Source organism: Hylobates moloch, unplaced genomic scaffold (genome assembly GCF_009828535.3).
Source record: "Hylobates moloch isolate HMO894 unplaced genomic scaffold, HMol_V3 SCAFFOLD_20, whole genome shotgun sequence".
Lineage (NCBI taxonomy): Eukaryota > Metazoa > Chordata > Mammalia > Primates > Hylobatidae > Hylobates > Hylobates moloch.
This window is the reverse complement of record NW_026652295.1, coordinates 27,373,954-27,392,315: the sequence shown is the minus strand read 5'-3', so window position 1 is coordinate 27,392,315 and position 18,362 is coordinate 27,373,954. Positions and strand designations below refer to the sequence as shown.

General features: G+C 37.0%; 1 protein-coding gene across 8 annotated transcripts in view; it reads left to right on the top strand.

The window, feature by feature from the left end:
* The window catches only part of ZSCAN23 (zinc finger and SCAN domain containing 23), a 30,828-nt gene extending 19,890 nt beyond the window's left edge, over positions 1-10,938 (top strand). For 5 of the 8 annotated variants that reach the window (XR_009211295.1, XR_009211297.1, XR_009211298.1 and 2 more), the window contains one exon: positions 368-776. The gene's annotated coding sequence lies outside the window, so the exon portion shown is untranslated. Of the gene's footprint in view, positions 1-367; positions 777-798; positions 939-3,964; positions 7,667-9,693 lie in introns of those variants that run through there. The other 3 variants (XR_009211301.1, XR_009211296.1, XR_009211300.1) reach the window with 3 other exon arrangements.
* The last annotated feature ends 7,424 nt before the right edge of the window (positions 10,939-18,362 follow it).

Genomic DNA, 18,362 nt, shown 5'->3' with positions numbered 1-18,362 from the left:
AGACATGCTACTGCACACTTAATAGACTGTCATGTAGTGTAAACATAACTTTTATATGCACTGGAAAGGCAAAAACATTGTGTAACTCACTTTATTGTAATATTTGCTTTTTTGCAGTGGTCTAGAACCAAATCTGCAGTATGTCCAATGTATGCCTGTAAATGTTAATTGACCCATCTGACATGCAATATAAGCATGCCAAGTTGTGTGCATTACTTTTTGCACCTATTGTTTTTGATAATCATCTGAATATTTCACTGAATTTTCTAGATCTAAAAGCTAATAGTGTCTTATTCTTTACTCTCGAAGTAACTAAAATGTCTTTTAGTTAATTTTATGTCATTTTTTGCTTATTTATCTTTCACAGAAATTTTTTTTTTACCTTCAAATCATTGCCTTGATACAGCCATTCACTCTGAGTAAATATGTTCCAGTTTGGAGTTGATCTTCTTTAACAATGATGTGCTATGCCTTAGCACCAGCCTGAAGCATACGCACTGCTGCAGTGAGCCAGTCTTCTGAGCTGTTTCACCCAGGAATGCATTCAGACCAACTGCAGAAGAACGAAAGAAGTGTCAAATAGTTAAAGAATCTAGCCCGCACAGAAAGGGAGCTTCTGGTCAGGAGTTCTTCAGAAAGGGTACTATGGGTATTTACTTGGGCCTCAAGGGTCCAGCTTCAGGTTCTTTGCCATCAGTGGTGGAGACCAGTGATACACAGCAAGGAACACATCTTGGAACTACTGATCCTGACCATCCTGCCCAAGAACTCCAGGCCTGGGTATAGGAGCATCCCAAAGGAACACATCTTGGAACTACTGATCCTGACCATCCTGCCCAAGAACTCCAGGCCTGGGTATAGGAGCATCCCAGAGTATAGGGAAGAGGCTGTCTATACTGAAGAACTTGGAGAGGAAGCTAAATGATCTGGGAGGAAAGGTAAAATGAAGAAATGTCTTATCAGGTAGCAGGTATTATCTCCAGAGAGAGATAAGAGAGTTGAGATAACTTCTCTAGGGTGGTTAGAGAAAATGGTTAACATGTTACTGGCCAGAGTTATTTATTTTTGTTCTAGTTTGGTGAGTTTTTTTAACTTGTAGGCCCTGTGTATTTTCCCCTCTTTGTCCGTTTATCCCTGCCCTTGCAGATAACGGAAAACTGCTTTCTGCCCTCCCATCATGTGTTGCACAGTAATAATGGGATTTTAAGCTCTAACTTTCAGCAAATGTCATGCTCATTGAACTCTATCTAATTGTCCCCAGTTCCCCACCATCCTACAGGGGACAAGAAGTGTCCGAATGCAAGTAGTGTATCTGGCAGCCTCATAGGACTCACCTGGAGTCCGGCTCCAGCCAGTAAAGGGTCAACTCAGCTCTGAATGTTGGCAGTTTCACACTGTTAAGGAGAACGTTGAGGAGGAGATAGCAAAGAAAAAGTTAGGAAATGTTGGTGTCTTTTTGCATTTTTCCAAATGAACCTTGTCACTAAAATCTCTGCATATCTTTCATTTAATCTCTTGCCTATTCCACTTTTAACCTGTTCCTCTAAGCATACCGCTTTAACCTAGATTATGATTCTTTTCTTTCTTTACTTCTTTGCCTTAAAATTGTTTTTTTTTTTTTTTAAATCCTGCTACTCATGTTACCTTGCATGGTTCAGTTTCTCCCTTCTAATACTGCCAACTTCCTTAACCCAGACCCCTTATCACAAAGACAGGAGAATGTTTTCTATATTGAAGCCAATAGAAAACTACTAAAAGGCTACATGCAGTAAGTAAATTTTTAAATGTACATTTTTTAAATGAGTGTAGGAAACATAAAACTTTAGTAGGTGCATGCTTACTGGGAAAGCACACATACATGCTAAAATGTCATACTGTACATATTGTTTACTACTTGTTTTTTAGTTTAATATTACATTACAGATATCTTTTCAAGTTACATATAATACCTATATGTAGCTGACATACATTTCACTGCAAGGGTATTGAATTATTTTGTAACTGGCCTTAGAGGGTTTTTACATTGCTTCTTTTTTCTTTTTTTTTTTTAAATACTACCAACTAAAAGCCATAAACTCTTTTCTTTTTCTTTTTTTCTTCACTCTGTACTATGAAAAAAGTTTAAGCATATATAAAAGTACAATTGTACTACTTTTAATAAATCCCCACGAACCTGTCACCCAGCTTCAACATTATCAGATTATGGCCAATCTTGTTTCAGTTATAATGCTATTCATATCCCATGCTTTTTTATATATATAATTTTAAAGCATATCTGAGCTAGCATAGTCTTTCAAATGTAAATATTTCAATATTTGCTGTAAAAGATATGAATTTTAAAAATGTAAACATAACACTATTTTCATACCTAAACAATTAACAGTAATTCCTTAATATCAATTTTCCAGTTTTCTCAAAGATGTCATAAACTTTTTTTTCATTTTTTTCATTTTGTTTTTTAACTTATTTGAATCAAGATCCAACATTGTGATGGGTTGATATGTCTCCTAAGTTTCTTTTAATATACGGGTACCCTCTCCTGTTTTCTCTTCCCTTACAACTCACTTGTTAAAGAAAATGAAGTTGTTTGTCTTGTGGAGTTGCACACAGCCTGGGTTTTGCTGTCTGCATCATGTGCTATAGTCTAAGATGTTCTGTTGTCCTCTGTATTTTCTGTAAATTGTAGTAATGTACAGCCTTGATCAAAATCATGTTTTAAGTTTTCTTGACCAGATAAATTTAATGATTTTGGCAAGATGATGTGTTCTATTTGAAGCCTATATTTTCTGTTTGTCTCTTTTTATGTGGTGTTAGCAGCTATTGATCCTCAATACCTATAGCCAATAATCCATTAGGGGTCCCAAAACGGTGACATTCTAATTGTATCCTTCTTTCTTCATTTAATAAAGCTGGAATAGTTATATAAAGAGACATTTCCCCTGATTTTCTGTTTAGTTATTCAATGGTTTGTTTAGGAAACGCAAGATAATTGCTTAAGTCACTCCCCACTACCTTGCTTTTTAAATCAGTTTTCAAAACAATGAATTAGTTTGTAATCATCCTTTAAAACAGTGGCCAGTTGTTGGTAATAGTATCATTAGGAACTCTTGGATTGAAGCATTATTTGATGTTTTTCAGTCCATAATACTATCCTTACTAAAGCTCATTTGTCTCCTCTTTGAGCAGTAGAAACCTTTTCAATTTGGCATGTGAATCCTTAATGACATGAACCTAGTCATCTTTGATCGTTTTCTTGCTGACCTGTATGATAAGATGTACCAGGCCCATCTTATGGTTTTCCTTACATAGTCCTAGAATTAATACTTTTTCCAAGGACCCCTGATTCTGCCTAATGGGAAATGGTATTTCAAAACCAAAAATAGGGCATTAGGAGTGCTTATGGCTTAGTCATTGGTACTAAGCCTTTCCAGTACTCAGAGTTAGGAAAAAATTTAAAAGAAAGTGTGTATCATGAGTTCACATTGATAGTTGTAATTCACATTTACTACTTCAGGGTAGTAAATCTTACTTAATCTCTTATCTTCATCTGTATCTCCTTTTAGAGGATTCTCAAAGACACCAGGAATGATAGAACATCAAATAATTACTCATTTACTGTCCCACAATATATACACAATAGCCTCATAATAAAAAACATCAGCATTACCCACAAATATGATTACTGTAAATAGCTTAATGGTGGCGTGTGTGTGTGTATACACATGTTTTCTATTCTTTTTATTCTTAAGATATATCTCACTTGGGCTATACAAAAAAAATTTACTGCTTTAAGGACATATGAAATAATTACTCTTTTATGTGGTTATGCCACCAGTGGATATACATGTAAGTTCCTTCTGTTATCTCTTTCTTCTGGCATGTAGTTCTAAAAAGTGAGCAAGTGATTGAGTAAAGTATATGTGAATGAGTGAATTATGCTGACATTTTCAGTCTCTTCTTTCAGATGATTTGATCAAAATGAAGAATGAGAATGTTCTTCCCAAGTAAAAGAAATGAAGAAATAACATGCCAACAGGAAAACAGTGTCAGATTTGATGGCAGTATTCCTGAGAACTTTGTGTAGATGTCCAAATGTATGAGGAAAGACTAGGAAAATATCCAGAAAATACCACAGTGATGAATGTGGAATAATTTTTGATCAGAACTCTGTCCTAATTCAGCATCAGAAATTCACACTGGTGAGGATTCCTATCAATGCAACAAGTATGGGAAAGCCTTTACTCAAGAGTGTAGGCTTCATGCAAATAAGAGAATTCACACTGGAGTTAGATATATAAATGAGAAGAATATGGGAAAGCTTTCAGTGCAAACACTGTACTTATTCATCGTAAGAGAATCCATAATGGAGAGAGACCCTATAATAAATGTGACAAGTGCAACAAAGCCTTTGGCCAGTGGTCAGTCCTCAACCAGCACCAGAGGCTTCACTCCAGAGAGATATGTTACTACCAGTGTAACAAGTGTGATAAAGTTCACAGTCAGAATTCAGCTTTTTCATCATATCAGAATCCATATTGGAGAGAAACCCTTTCAGTGTAATCAGTATAGTAAAATTTCTCTTTAACGTTCATTCCTTATTCAACACCAGAGAATCCACTCAAAAGAGAACTTAGGAAGTTGATAAATATGACGGAACAGGCTTTGCATAATAGCTCCTCACCTGACATTGAGATTTTATGAGTGTCCAGCATCTGAAATTGGCAAGGCAGAATTTCTTCCCACCAGACCTTGAACTTGGTTTGGATGAGAACTGGCCCTTCAAAGTGGTCCCCACCAAAATCCTGTCATTTAATGGAACAAACCATTTACTTTTCCCCTAACCGCTAATCAAATAAAACACTTTTGTCATTCAAGGAGTGGCCTGTGGACCACCAGTTCAGTTTCCAGATGTTTTACTAGTTGTTCCAAAAGACAGTTCTCACGAAAGCTTAGACTGTTGTTTAATAATACTTTTTAGTGAAAACTTAAGTTGTACATAAAATACAAATAAGAATATTAGATGATTAATGTATTTTAAATGTAGCTGCAGTGATGATAATTTGTCAAGTCAAACATGTTCAGCATCCTTTTAGGGACAGCACAGTGAATTCTTGGGCCTTCCATTCCTATCTGAGTTCTGATGTATAACATGTACCTCCCAGCCAAGACTCCAAACAAGAAAGATGCTTTTTTTTTCCCTCTCTCTGTCTCTTAGAGACCGGATCTTGTTATGTTACCCAGGCTACAGTGCAGTGGTACAATCATATAGCTCACTGTAACCTCGAACTCCTGGGCTCAAGCAGTTCTCCTGCCTCAGCCTCTTGAATAGGTAAGACTATAAGTGTATGTCGACATGCCCAGCTAATTTTAAAAGTTTTTTTGTAGATGGAAACTGTGTTGCCCTGGCTGGTCTTGAACTCCTGGCCTCAAGCAATCCTCTCACCTCAGCCTCCCAAAGCGCTGGTATTATAGACATGAGTCACTGCACCTAGCTGCATCTTTTTTTTTTTTTTTTAATAGAGGTGTGTTAATTTTAATTTGCATTAGGAAAACATTGGAGATACCCAAGCTGGTCCTCAGAGGAAGGGAATAAGCAGACTCAGATTTTGCTTATGGGCCAGGCAGGTAAATGAGTGAAGTAGTCCTAGAGTCCAAAAAAAAAAGTGAAAACAAAAGTTTTATTTATTATTATTATTAATACATTTTATTAGGGGTTCAGGAAAATTGCCAAAATCCTCTTCATTGATTTTGAGTTCTACTGCAGGAGAAAGATGATCAAGTTAATTGTTCATTTTGACCACCATAAACATAATGATCTTTTTATACTTTTGAGTATAGTGTAGAAAAGCTTACTAAGTTTTACTGCTGAATCATTTTAAATAATCAATTAATAGTTTTTGAACCATCATTAATTTTAATACCAGTCTTTAAGTTATGACGTATGTATCCAGATGTGGTGGCTCATGCCTGTAATCCCAGCTACTTCGAAGGCTGAGGTGGGAGGGTCGCTTAAGGTCAGGAGTTAGAGGCTGCAGTGAGCTACATTTGTGCTGCTGCACTCCAGCCTGGGTGACAGAGTGAGATCCTGTATCTAAAAATAAATAAATTGGCCAGGCGCGGTGGCTCGTGCCTGTAATCCCAGCACTTTGGGAGGCCGAGGCAGGCAGATCACAAGGTCAGGAGATGGAGACTATCCTGGCTAACAAGGTGAAACCCCATCTCTACTAAAAATACGAAAAATTAGCCGGGCGTGGTGGTGGGCACCTGTAGTCCCAGCTACTTGGGAGGCTGAGGCAGGAGAATGGCGTGAACCCGGGAGGCGGAGCTTGCAGTGAGCCGAGTTCGCTCCACTGCCCTCTAGCCTGGGAGACAGAGCAAAACTCTGTCTCAACCAAATAAATAAATAAATAGATTATGGATACCCCATTCTCCATTATGTGCTTATTTCACATTGCATGCCTGTATCAAAACATCTCATGTACCTTATAAATATGTATACCTACAGTGTACCCAGAAAAATTAAAAAAATAAAAATAAATAACTTACATAATCATACAGTGTTTCACAACTTAAAGTCAACTCTAGCACAAGGGATCTTTCAAACAAACAGGTTTTTTAAATTACCATTAAGAAAATGTTATCTTCTTAGGTATGAGGACCTTAATAGGAATCGTGATGTAAGTAAACATGTATTAGCTATGAGACTAATTTTCCTTTAACAAACCTAGCCAAAGATCATATTCTAATTAAAGAAAGGCCTCTTTTAAAGGGAAACTCATATTTTTAATGTTAGATATTCTTCCTAAGATGGCAAGGCCTAGCTAAAGGGACTGCTCCTCAGATCCAGTGGATAATTAGGAACACATGCCCAGTGTTGTCATGTTTTCCAAATTTGACTTTTAAATATACTCTTTCTACTTTTAGCCTTTGCACCTTTTGAAAAAATACTTTAGACCAACAGTGTGCCTACAAGCTATTAGTTTTTCAACTCTGCTTATAAAAATGTATATTTTATCCAAAAAACTGCTGTAATTGTTAACAGTGATATTGGGAATGTAGAGATGAGGGCCACGATACTTTTTATGCTCCTGGGCTTTTAGTACCTTTGGGGCCTAGAGATTACCAACTGCTGATACATATTGCTCAACAGAGTTGCTAGATCACTTGCTTACCACTTTCTCTCTGCTTCAGTGTCTCCTTGCAGCAGATATCTGCCAGCTCTTAGGTAGCTACTTTCCCTTTACTGTAAGAATGAAGACGTTGGTTGCCCTGGTATAAGAACCACCTTCATGAAGCACTAAGCTTCTCATATCCGCCGTTTAAGTCCTATAAGAATATAAGCCTGAGGCTATAATTGGACCTAAAATTTTTTTTCCCCTTAGCTGAGCCAGTGAAATGGTTGAAATACCACTAGGAAAAGGACATAATAAAGGCTAACAAGATTTGTCATTAATCTGCACCACACTGATTGCTTTCTATGTATTTCACATAATCTCTACAGTGAATCTATGAGATCAGTGCTATCCTCATTCCCATTTTGTACATAAGAAATCTGAAGAGAGGTTTTGAACAACTGCACAGCAAGTAACAAAGTTGCTATTCAAAACAGTGTGACTTCAAAACTGGCACTCTTGCTTCTAATTCTGTCACCCACGTTGTGGAAGAGGTAAGTAATTTAATATATGCCAGAATTCAAAGTGTGGCCAATTACGTTTTTTAACTTGAACAATGTGATATTTAACAAATGTATATTTAATTTTTTCAGAAAAAAGCATTTTTAGCACATTATATGCTAGGTACTGGAAAAGTGGTCTCTTTCCATAATACAGTATAAATTTAGAGTTTAGTAATCATTCATACATACATTTGTATTTGAATATTTGCTTTTGGAGTGCTTTTTTCCCCTCATCCTTGCATTCAGCTACGTATGAAGCTTTAAAGGACCACTTTTAATTATTCACAATTGCCAATTTCTTGGATTTTCAAGAGTATAAAAGCTTGATTGACAGCACAATCTTCAGTTTCTATACTGACCTGGGAAATCTGGATAACTTATTGTGATAGGACGAATAATGGTCCCTCAAAGATATCCTCATCCTAATCCCTGGAACCTATGAAATCCCTCGATTTGGCAGATATGATTAAGTTAAGGATCTTGAGATGGGAAGATTATTCTGGATTATCTGGATGGGCTCTGTATACAAGGTCCTTATAAAAGAGAGGCAGGAGGATCAGTATCTGAAGATGTAACAGCAGAAGCAGAGGTCAGAGGGATTCATTGCTGGAAGGGGCCATGAGCCAAGGAGTGCAGGTAGCCTCTAAAAGCTGGAAAAATAAAGAAAACAGACTTACTCCTAGAGCCTCCAGAAAGGACCATAGCCCTACTGGTATCTTGACATCTTTAAGCCCTGTAAGACCCATTTTTGACTCCTGACTACAGAACTCTAAGATAATATATTTGTTTTGCATTGAGCAACTAAGTTTGCAGTAATTTTTTATATTAGCAATAAAAAACTAATATACTGATCATTAGTATTCTATTTTATTTTATTTATTTATTTATTTAGAGACATGATCTTGCTCTGTCACCCAGGCTGGAGTGCAGTGGCATGATCATGGCTCACTGCAGCCTTGACCTCCCTGGCTCAAGTGATCCTCCTACCTCAGCCTCCCAAGTAGCTTAGACTATGGGTGTGTGCTACTAGGCTGGGCGAATTTTTAAAATTTTTTTGTAGACACATGGGTCTTACTGTGTTGCCTAGGCTGATCTCAAACTCCTGCCTCAAACTATCCACCCATTTTGGCTTCCCAAAGTGCTGGGATTACAGGCAGGAGCCACTGCACCTGGCCTTAACATTATTTATCATGAATATAATCTGTATTCTTATGTGAATGCAAAATAATAAATGGGAAGCTCTGGAAAAATAATTTGTCTTTTATCTTTGATACTCAAAATCACTTAGTAAGAAATTTTCCTGAATGGTCATCAGTATAAATTCCTCCAGAGGCATTTGTTTATTCCTCAGTCTAGTTTTGAAATGAAACCAGAAGAAGGTAAATAATACACAGCTATAAAGAAGTGAAGCTGGTCTGACTCCAGAGTCTGCATTCTTTACCATTATACCACCTCACACTTCTAACAGCCTTGAAGAAATATTTTTACATGTATTACCTTTTGATTCGCATAGTTACCCTATGAAGTTGTCAGGACCAGTTATTCCCATTTTGCTGATAGGAAGTTGAGACAGTTAAAAACAAAATATGTACATACATACCCAATGCTAGGAAGCAAATTAATAAATACTAGGGCTCTGTATCCCAGTCCATTGTTCTTTCCACTAGATGTCCATGGACTTCAATATCAGAAGCCCCCAGATTAAGATGATCTGGCTCCTATGTAAACTTTATCTTAAAGCAATTGTTTTCCCTTTCAGGAGTTGCACAGGGAAGAAAATTATCTCTTAACAAGCCCTCAGAAGTGCTTCCTTCTTAAGCTTTTAGCCTCCAACTCTCAGAAAAATTGTTACATTTTCAGCAGTTGTTCCAAGTGTCATGAATTCACAACTGAACGTAGAGTTTTTAAAAATTACGTAGCCTACCTACTAGTTATCTCCGTAGGAAAACAACTTACTTGGATGCTATCTTTAATCATAAGCATGAACAAAATGATTGTTTACTATCTTTCTTCAATAGGTTTAGACCCTTTTTACTCAAAGTGGTCAGAAGATCAGCAGCCCTGGCATCACCCCAGACCAACTGAATCAGAATCTGCATTTTAACAAGATCCCCAGTTGATTGTTATATACCTTAAACCTTGGAAAACACTGCTCTGCCCTATTTTCTAGATTTCCCCATGAAAAACCTCACAAGTATACTGTTTTTAATTGCCAAAAGTATGTGAACTATTGAACAAAATCTCTTAGGTTGGTTAAAGAACAAATAAATTGTTCTACTTCATGAAACTTTTTTTTGAGGCACAGGGGGAAAAAGTTTATCAAGATAGTTCCCAATTACAAACGTGCCTAGCACTAAAACCTATTGTGAACAATTTGGAATTTACATCTTTATTTTTTTTTAAAGCTTCTAAAATATTTTCAGATGTTCTCCATTAATCATTACAACTCTGTGAACTAGCTATTGTCTGTTTTCTACAGATAAAGAGGCTAAGAAAGGTAAAGGTTTATTTAATGTTAGAAAGTAATAAGCCAGAGTGAGAACTGGTTTAAGTTCAGTGGATTCCAGGTCAGTGTTCTGCAGTCCAGATCAAACAATTCAGCAGCGTCTATAAATTCCTAGAACATAGGCTGTGAGCAACTGAAGACATGTAAAAAAAGTTGAGTGCCTATTGTATGCACAATACTATGCAAAATGCAATAATATCTTGCTAAATTTTGAAAGCAATGTGAATTGGGTATTTCAAAGCCATGAAGGAGGGGTACCAAATAATTTGGTTTCTCTTGCCATTTAAAGTGGATTTTTCCTCCCAGAATCATGAGAGTGTATACATTTTACCTACTGAGTGAACACTGATAAGTAGCACAGGAAGTTGAACTTATGTTTTATTTAATCAGTTACTAACTAAAGTGATTGATTTATGATTAAATTGACTAATTTCATATTTGAGTATTTCTGTATCTCACAAGTTGTTTTATTAGCTGTGCCTTTCAAAGTTCTTGTTAATTGATGAAAACGTTTTGCCTTCTAGAATAATTCTCCAAACTACCACTTTTTCTGTTACTTCCACACCTAATTAGGGACTACTCATTTGAGTTAAATGAAAATGATTTGAACAACTATGTGTAGTACAATGTGAGCTGCTACAGGGTTGCAAAGATAAACATGGTGTGATGCCTGCCTTTCAGGAAATCTAAGTTATAGTATATGAGAGTCAATATTAATAATTACATTTGCTTTGAAAGTCCTTTCAATTATATTAACTAATCTGGTCTGTCATTACAGTGCATTGGTAGTTATATCTCCTCACCTAGGAGTAGGTCTCAGTCTATGCCACGTGGGATGACTGAAAAAGGACTGGAAAATCCACAGTCTTACTGGTTTGAAGAACCAAAGGACAGAGTTTAGGGGATCCCAGCAACTGGAAAGGGAGTGGGGTGGGAATCCTAGGAAGGCAAAAAACAGATAAGGGGAGCCCCAAGTTCTATATATAAAATCCACCCAGATTTCCCCATGGTTCCTGAACCATGCATCACAGAGTAGATTTCAAGTAGCTTAGCTGTGGCTAAAATGTCAACTTAGGTTTCAGCTGCCATCCACTACGGGAGTGACAATTTAAAGTTATCTACCTACGGCCAGGCGCGGTGGCTCACACCTATAATCCCAGCACTTTGGGAGGCCGAGGCGGGCAGATCAGCTGGGGCAGGAGTTCAAGACCAGCCTGGCCAACATGGTGAAACCCCGTTTCTACTAAAACTACAAAAATTAGCCAAGCGCCTGTAGTCCCAGCTACTCAGGAGGCTGAGGCAGGAGAACAGCTTGAACCCGGGAGGCGGAGGTTGTGGTGAGCTGAGATTACACCACTGCACTCTAGCCTGGGAGACAAAAGCAAGACTCCATCTCTAAATAAATAAATAAATAAATAAATAAATAAATAAATAAATAATAAAGTTATCTACCTGCTTAAAAATACAAAACTCAATACTCTTTGGAAGAATATGACAGAATCCAGAGAGCCTACAACATATTCCCTTTTCCAGGGCTGCATCCAAAATTAGTGTATTAAAATTAGTAAATTGTGGTTAATTTTCAAGAGAAAATAGAAACCACCTATAAGATGAGCAAGTTGTAACATGTGAAGTGTAAAAATCCACATGGATACTTATGTTTCTGAAATCCTTAGGTGACAAATATATTGAGCACATATTGGATACCATCATCTCATTATTAATCCCTTTTAGATTAGGGATTCCCTTTCCTCAAGGAATACACATTTTAGGGAGAGAGAACCGACAAACACAGAAGTATTGATAATTTTAGGTACTGATAAATGCTATAAAGAAAATAGGATGTTGTTATGGTGACTGGAGTGTGGTTAAAGGCTACTTTATGGTAATCAGGAAAGGCCTCTATTAAGAGCTTAATAATTGACTGTATACTGTTTTTAAACCTCACAATTTTATTTTTTTAATGTTCCCAGACAATGATAAGCAAGTTTATTTTTTAAAGTACAGACACTTTAAGCATATTAAAGGCCTATAAAAGGCCTTTAAAAATCAGCACAATCATTGGCTTTCAAACTGTTCTCCAGAACCTCAGGTGACTCCTCAGATGTTACTTGGCAGTCAGCCATGGGCAGGATCAGGTCAGCCAAGCAGGGCTCTGGCATCCAGCCCCCTTTGCTTCACCTGAGGAAAGGCTCTGCTTTTTTTTAGGAACTTATTCAAATTCCTAAAAATGGTTTTTGCCAATTGCAGTAGCTCACACCTGTGATCCTGGCATTTTGGGAGGCCAAGACAGAAGGATCACTTGAGTCTAGAAGTTCTAGAGCAGTGTGTGCAACATAGTAAGACCCCGTCTCTAAAGAAAATTTAAAACTTAGCTGGTCATGGTGGCGCATGTCTATAGTCCAGCTACTCTGCAGGTTTAGGTGGGATTGCTTGAGCCCAGAAGGTGAGGCTGCAGTGAGCTGTGATCGCACCACTGCATTCCAGCCTGGGTGACAGAGCAAGTTCCTATTTAAAAAAAAAAAAAAAGAAAGAAAAACAATTATTTTACTGGTCTATAGAAAGGAAGGGGGAATGGGATTAAAATCTAATGGCCTAATTTCTTGTTTCATAGGTTACAAAATAGACTCAGAGTTTAGGTGACTTGCTCGAGGTCAATTTTTTAGTTGGAGACAAAATGAGGACAAAATAATTGAGACCCCAGTCTGGTGCATATTCCATGGCAACTCTGTCTCCATATTCATCAACCATGGCTAGTGAGTCTTCTCATTTTTGAGCCTGATTAATTAATTAATTAATTAATTAATTCTTCTTTTGTTGTTGTCTTTTTCTTCTCTTTTTTTTTTTTAAACATGAAAATTGCCAACATGCTGTTGTCTTTTTCTTTAATCAAAGTAAGATAGGCTTATAATTTTTATCGACCACTTTGCACTGAAAGGTTTATAATATTTAAAAAATCAAACAGCAAACCAGGTTTTATGGTGAAAAGCAACAGACCTACTTTATCATTTGACACACTCCCTGGTACTCCTGAGGGGTACCTTTTCTATCTCTGGTTCTCCTAATGGTCACCTCCATATCACAAAGCAATTTAGTTCTATTACTTGTTGATTTTTTTTGTTTATTTACTCTTAACACTGCCTATTGAATATTTGCTATGTTCAATTGGAACTTCAGTCACAGTCTTCAATATATGATATGTTACCATTCTCACTTTCTACTTTTGTCTCCTTGGGATGAAGGGCAGCTTAAATTTTTACTCACTTTTTACTTTTTTACTCGCTCACTTTTTAAAACAAGGTTTTATTCAATTTATGCCCAGTTATATGGCTCAGTATCTGCTTACCAGCATGGACCTATTGAAATAGTTTTCAGATTTTTTCTCAATCTGTCACACATTTCTTAAAGGTAGATGAGAGATGACCAGCAAAAAACAAATGATATCAATGATTCATCAATTAGATATAATTTGATTTTTTTTTAAACAGCTCGTTACGGACTCTCCCATTAGAGCTGTAGATAGGAAACAAAACATTCTACTATATCCATGTGAACCCTGAAAGTTCTTCCTTTATTGACATATTTACCTGTGTTCTTAACTATATGCTCTCTCCAAAGTACCTGTGTTCTCAACTATATACTTTCTGAAGCTCACAGAATTCACATCACAAAACTTTGTTTGCTTTTGGCTTCTGATTTCAAACTTGTAAATGAAATACTTCCTTTATTATCACTAATGATGATTTAGAGTTAAGAAATTAGCTTTTTGTTTTGTTTTGTTTTGTTTTGAGATGGGGTCTCACTCTGTTGCCCAGGCTGGAGTGCAGTGGCGTGATCTTGGCTCACTGCAACCCCCACCTCCCAAGTTCAAGCAATTCTCCTGCCTCAGCCTCCCAAGTAGCTGGTATTACAGGTGCCCACCACCATGCCCAGCTAATTTTTGTATTTTTAGTAGAGATGGGGTTTTACCATATGGGCCAGGCTGGTCTTGAACTCCTGACCTCAGGTGATCCTCCCCCATTGGCCTCCCAAAGTGCTGGGATTACACGCGTGAGCCACCATGCCTGGCCAGAAATTAGTATTTTTTAATAAATATGGAATTTAAAATTTGGTAATATGTTAAATGTTTGTATATTGAGTTTAAATACTAACATTTTTCCAGGTGAGAAATATGGATTTAAAATACAAAAATGTGATTTGACAACAACTGTTTTAGTATAGTTACCACAGGATCCCACAGTTTGATTTTTTAAAAAGGTTTCAGGTCTATCCCTGATTTGGTTTAGTGTCTAATGTGATTAAGAAATTGGTTAGTAACAAGAAATGGGGAAAGGATTCCCTATTTAATAAATGGTGCTGGGAAAACTGGCTAGCTATATGTAGAAAACTGAAACTGGATCCCTTCCTTACACCTTATACAAAAATTAATTCAAGATGAATTAAAGACTTAAATGTTAGACCTAAAACCATAAAAACCCTAGAAGAAAACCTAGGCAATACCATTCAGGACATAGGTATGGGCAAGGACTTCATGACTAAAATACCAAAAGCGATGGCAACAAAAGCCAAAACAGACAAAGGAGATCTAATTAAACTAAAGAGCTTCTGCACAGCAAAAGAAACTACCATCAGAGTGAACAGGCAACCTACAGAATGGGAGAAAATTTGTGCAATCTACCCATCAGACAAAGGGCTAATATCCAATCTACAAAGAACTTAAACAAATTTACAAGAAAAAAACAAAAAACCCCATCAAAAAGTGGACAAAGGATATGAACAGACATTTTTCAAAAGAAGACATTTATGCAGCCAACAGACACATGAAAAAATGCTCATCATCACTGGTCATCAGAGAAATGTAAATCAAAACCACAATGAGATGCCATCTCACACCAGTTAGAATGGCGATCATTAAAAAGTCAGGAAACAACAGGTGCTGGAGAGGAAGTGGAGAAATAGGAACACTTTTACACTGTTGGTGGGAGTGTAAACTAGTTCAACCATTGTGGAAGACAGTGTGGCGATTCCTCAAGGATCTAGAACAAGTACCATTTGACCCAGTGATCCCATTACTGGGTATATACCCCAAGGATTATAAATCATGCTACTATAAAGACACATGCACACGTATGTTTATTGCAGCACTATTCACAATAGCAAAGACTGGGAACCAACCCAAATGTCCATCAATGATAGACTGGATAAAGAAAATGTGGCACATATACACCACGGAATACTATGTAGCCATAAAAAAGGATGAGTTCATGTCCTTTGTAGCGACATGGATGAAGCTGGAAACCGTCATTCTGAGCAAACTATTGCAAGGACAGAAAATCAAACACCGCATGTTCTCACCCATAGGTGGGAATTGAACAATGAGAACACTTGGACACAGGGCAGGGAACATCACACACCAGGGCCTGTAGTGGGGTGGGGGAATAGGGGAGGGATAGCATTAGGAGAAATACCTAATTTAAGTGATGAATTAGTGGGTGCAGCAAACCAACATGCCACATGTATACATATGTAACAAACCTGCATGTTGTGCACATGTACCCTGTAACTTAAAGTATAATAAAACATAAATAAATCAATAATAAAAAAAGATAAAAAGGAAATTGGTTAGTAACTATAGCCCATAAAAAATTACCTTATACTGTACATAATAATTTCCATAAAAATTGGAGCTATACCTGGCCTAAAATTTAGTGCAAGTCCTCAACATCAAGCTTTTTCCTAACTGGAAATTTAAATATCAACTACAAATTGAAAATTGCATGTTGACTATGTCATTGAAACGAAGGAAAGTTAATATTCTTAGGAAATGGTCTAATCAAACTGTTACAATCTAGTAAACATCTGATCTTGTTATCTATTGCTGCATAAAAAGTTACTCCAAAACAGTGGAAAAAACCACGCCATCATGTTTTGGGCCAGGAATTTGGGCATCTTGAAGGATTCTTGCAACTCAGTCACTGGAAAGCAGGGTTGGCAGACTTCTTCCATGGTGGCTCAGGACTTCAAGAGCAATTGTTCTAAAAGACAAAAAATGAAAGCTGCTGCTCTCCAAAGGCTCAGGCCAGAAACCACAGCATCACTTTTGCAGTATTTTATTGGTCAAATTAGTGATTAACCCCACTCAGATTCAAGGGAAAGTGACATGGACCCCACATCTTAATGGGAAATGTCAAATAATTTGTAGCCATCTTTAATTTTCCACAATACCTTTATCCACCTCAGATTTAAAGTCTGAAGGAAAAATAAGCCTTTTTTGAAATCTTTTCCTAAATAACTTTTTCCTCAATTGTCTCCATCCCCTTTCAACCTCACTAAATAAACCTGACACAATTATGAGCTAATCAAGTTTATACATGTTTTCATTTTCACAAAGTAACAAAGTGAGCTTCCAATATTACAGTTTTACCTTTTCTCTTAGTCTTTGAGTCCTAGATCTCAACATCTGCTTTTTTTCCCTTTTAAGTAGAGTTAGAAGGCTTATCAATATATCACAGGAAACTTTCTCCTTTTTAAATGTTAGAGTTATTTGGTTAGTAAAATGGCCAAAAAGTGTTAGTAATAGCGTTAGACGAAAATTGTTTAAAATAAAGGTATTCTGGAGATCCATTTTGTCTGCTCTTTGTCTCTATATCCTTGTGTTTCTCTAGTGCCAAAAGACAGAGATTGGTTTTACTCAGAGTTCTGTCTTAAGCTCTCTTTGTGCTTAGATGCTCTTTTCTTGTGGCTACATTGCATCTGTGACAAAAAGTTGACTGTTTCACCTAGGTCCCTGGGAACTATGCCAAGTCAATCATCCTTGGTGCAAGCTAACTTTTTAAGTGAGACTTTCATATCAGCTTCTTGCAGTAAGTCATGCCAAGTGGAACTTGGAAAACAACTGCGTTGCAAAAATCCTTCAAGATGCCTAGAAAAGGACCCCAAAGTGAGCTTGACGTTCACTTCCAGGTTGTATTCAAGTTGTTGTCCAATAATTTCTCTGTCTATTGTTTTCCGAGATGTTCTACGGTTTCAGGTGAGATTTGAGCCCTGGCACGGTGTGAGGAGGGATCTCTCTCTCCCTTCTCCTCAGATGCCCTGAAAGAAGAATCGAAAGGGCTGGCAGTAGGGGGCAAAGGGCACTCCAGAAATCTGTCCTAGGCTGTCTTTTAGCACCACACACTTCAGGAGATATCTTAATCGTTTTAACCATTAGTGAAAGGTGGAAGGCTCCAAAATATGGATCTCAAGCTAACTCTCTTCTCATGACTCCTAGACCCACAAATCCCTAAACCAATACATTAACAAATAGCAATATCTACGGTGTAATGCTTCCTAGGATTTCAAACTTAACATGGCCAAGCTGTGCCCACAAATTTCTTCTCAAAATGTACTTGTCATTTAGTGTCCCATCTTGGTGGAGGGACCACCATCCTCTGATGACACCAGGCTTTTTTTTTTGTTCTCTTATCCCCCACATAATCAATGATGAAGCCCTGTTCCATTTTTCCTCCTATTTCTCAATTTCATCCCCTCATATTTGGCATTTTAAAAATCAGGCCTCCCCCGATCCCACTTAATCTTGTGTGTGTGTCACTTCATATTTTTGTCAAAGTATCTTTTAAATGGATTTCTAGAAGTGGTATTGCAGGTACAAAGGGTAAACTTACATATATAATTTTGCTGTATAGTATTATCTTTCCTACCTATGGGTTGTACCATTTTGCATTCCCACTAGAATGTTAAGAGTTTCTCCTTCCCCATGAGTGGAGTATACTGTCAAACTTTTGTACCATTGCCAATCTGATGACTAATCATACCACAGTCAGCATAGTTTTTAATTTGTATGTTCATATTTTGAGTGAAGTTGAACATCGTTACAGATGTTTGAGGGCTGCTAGCGTTTCTTATTCTGTCAACTATTTATTTCTTTTGGCCATTTTCTCTATTGGGTTATTGGTTATGCTCAACTTTTAGGAGCTCTTTAGATATTTGGAAAACTTAGCCCTTGCCTGTGATATGTTGCAAGCTTTTTTCTTATTTTTTTTGACAAGCAATACATTTTATTTTCATGTAGTCAGATTTATTATTTTTATGGGTTTTGGATTTTGAGTCATATGGTTAGATAATGTTTCCCCATTCCAGCGTGTTAGAATTATTATTCATGTTTTCTTCTAATACATGTAT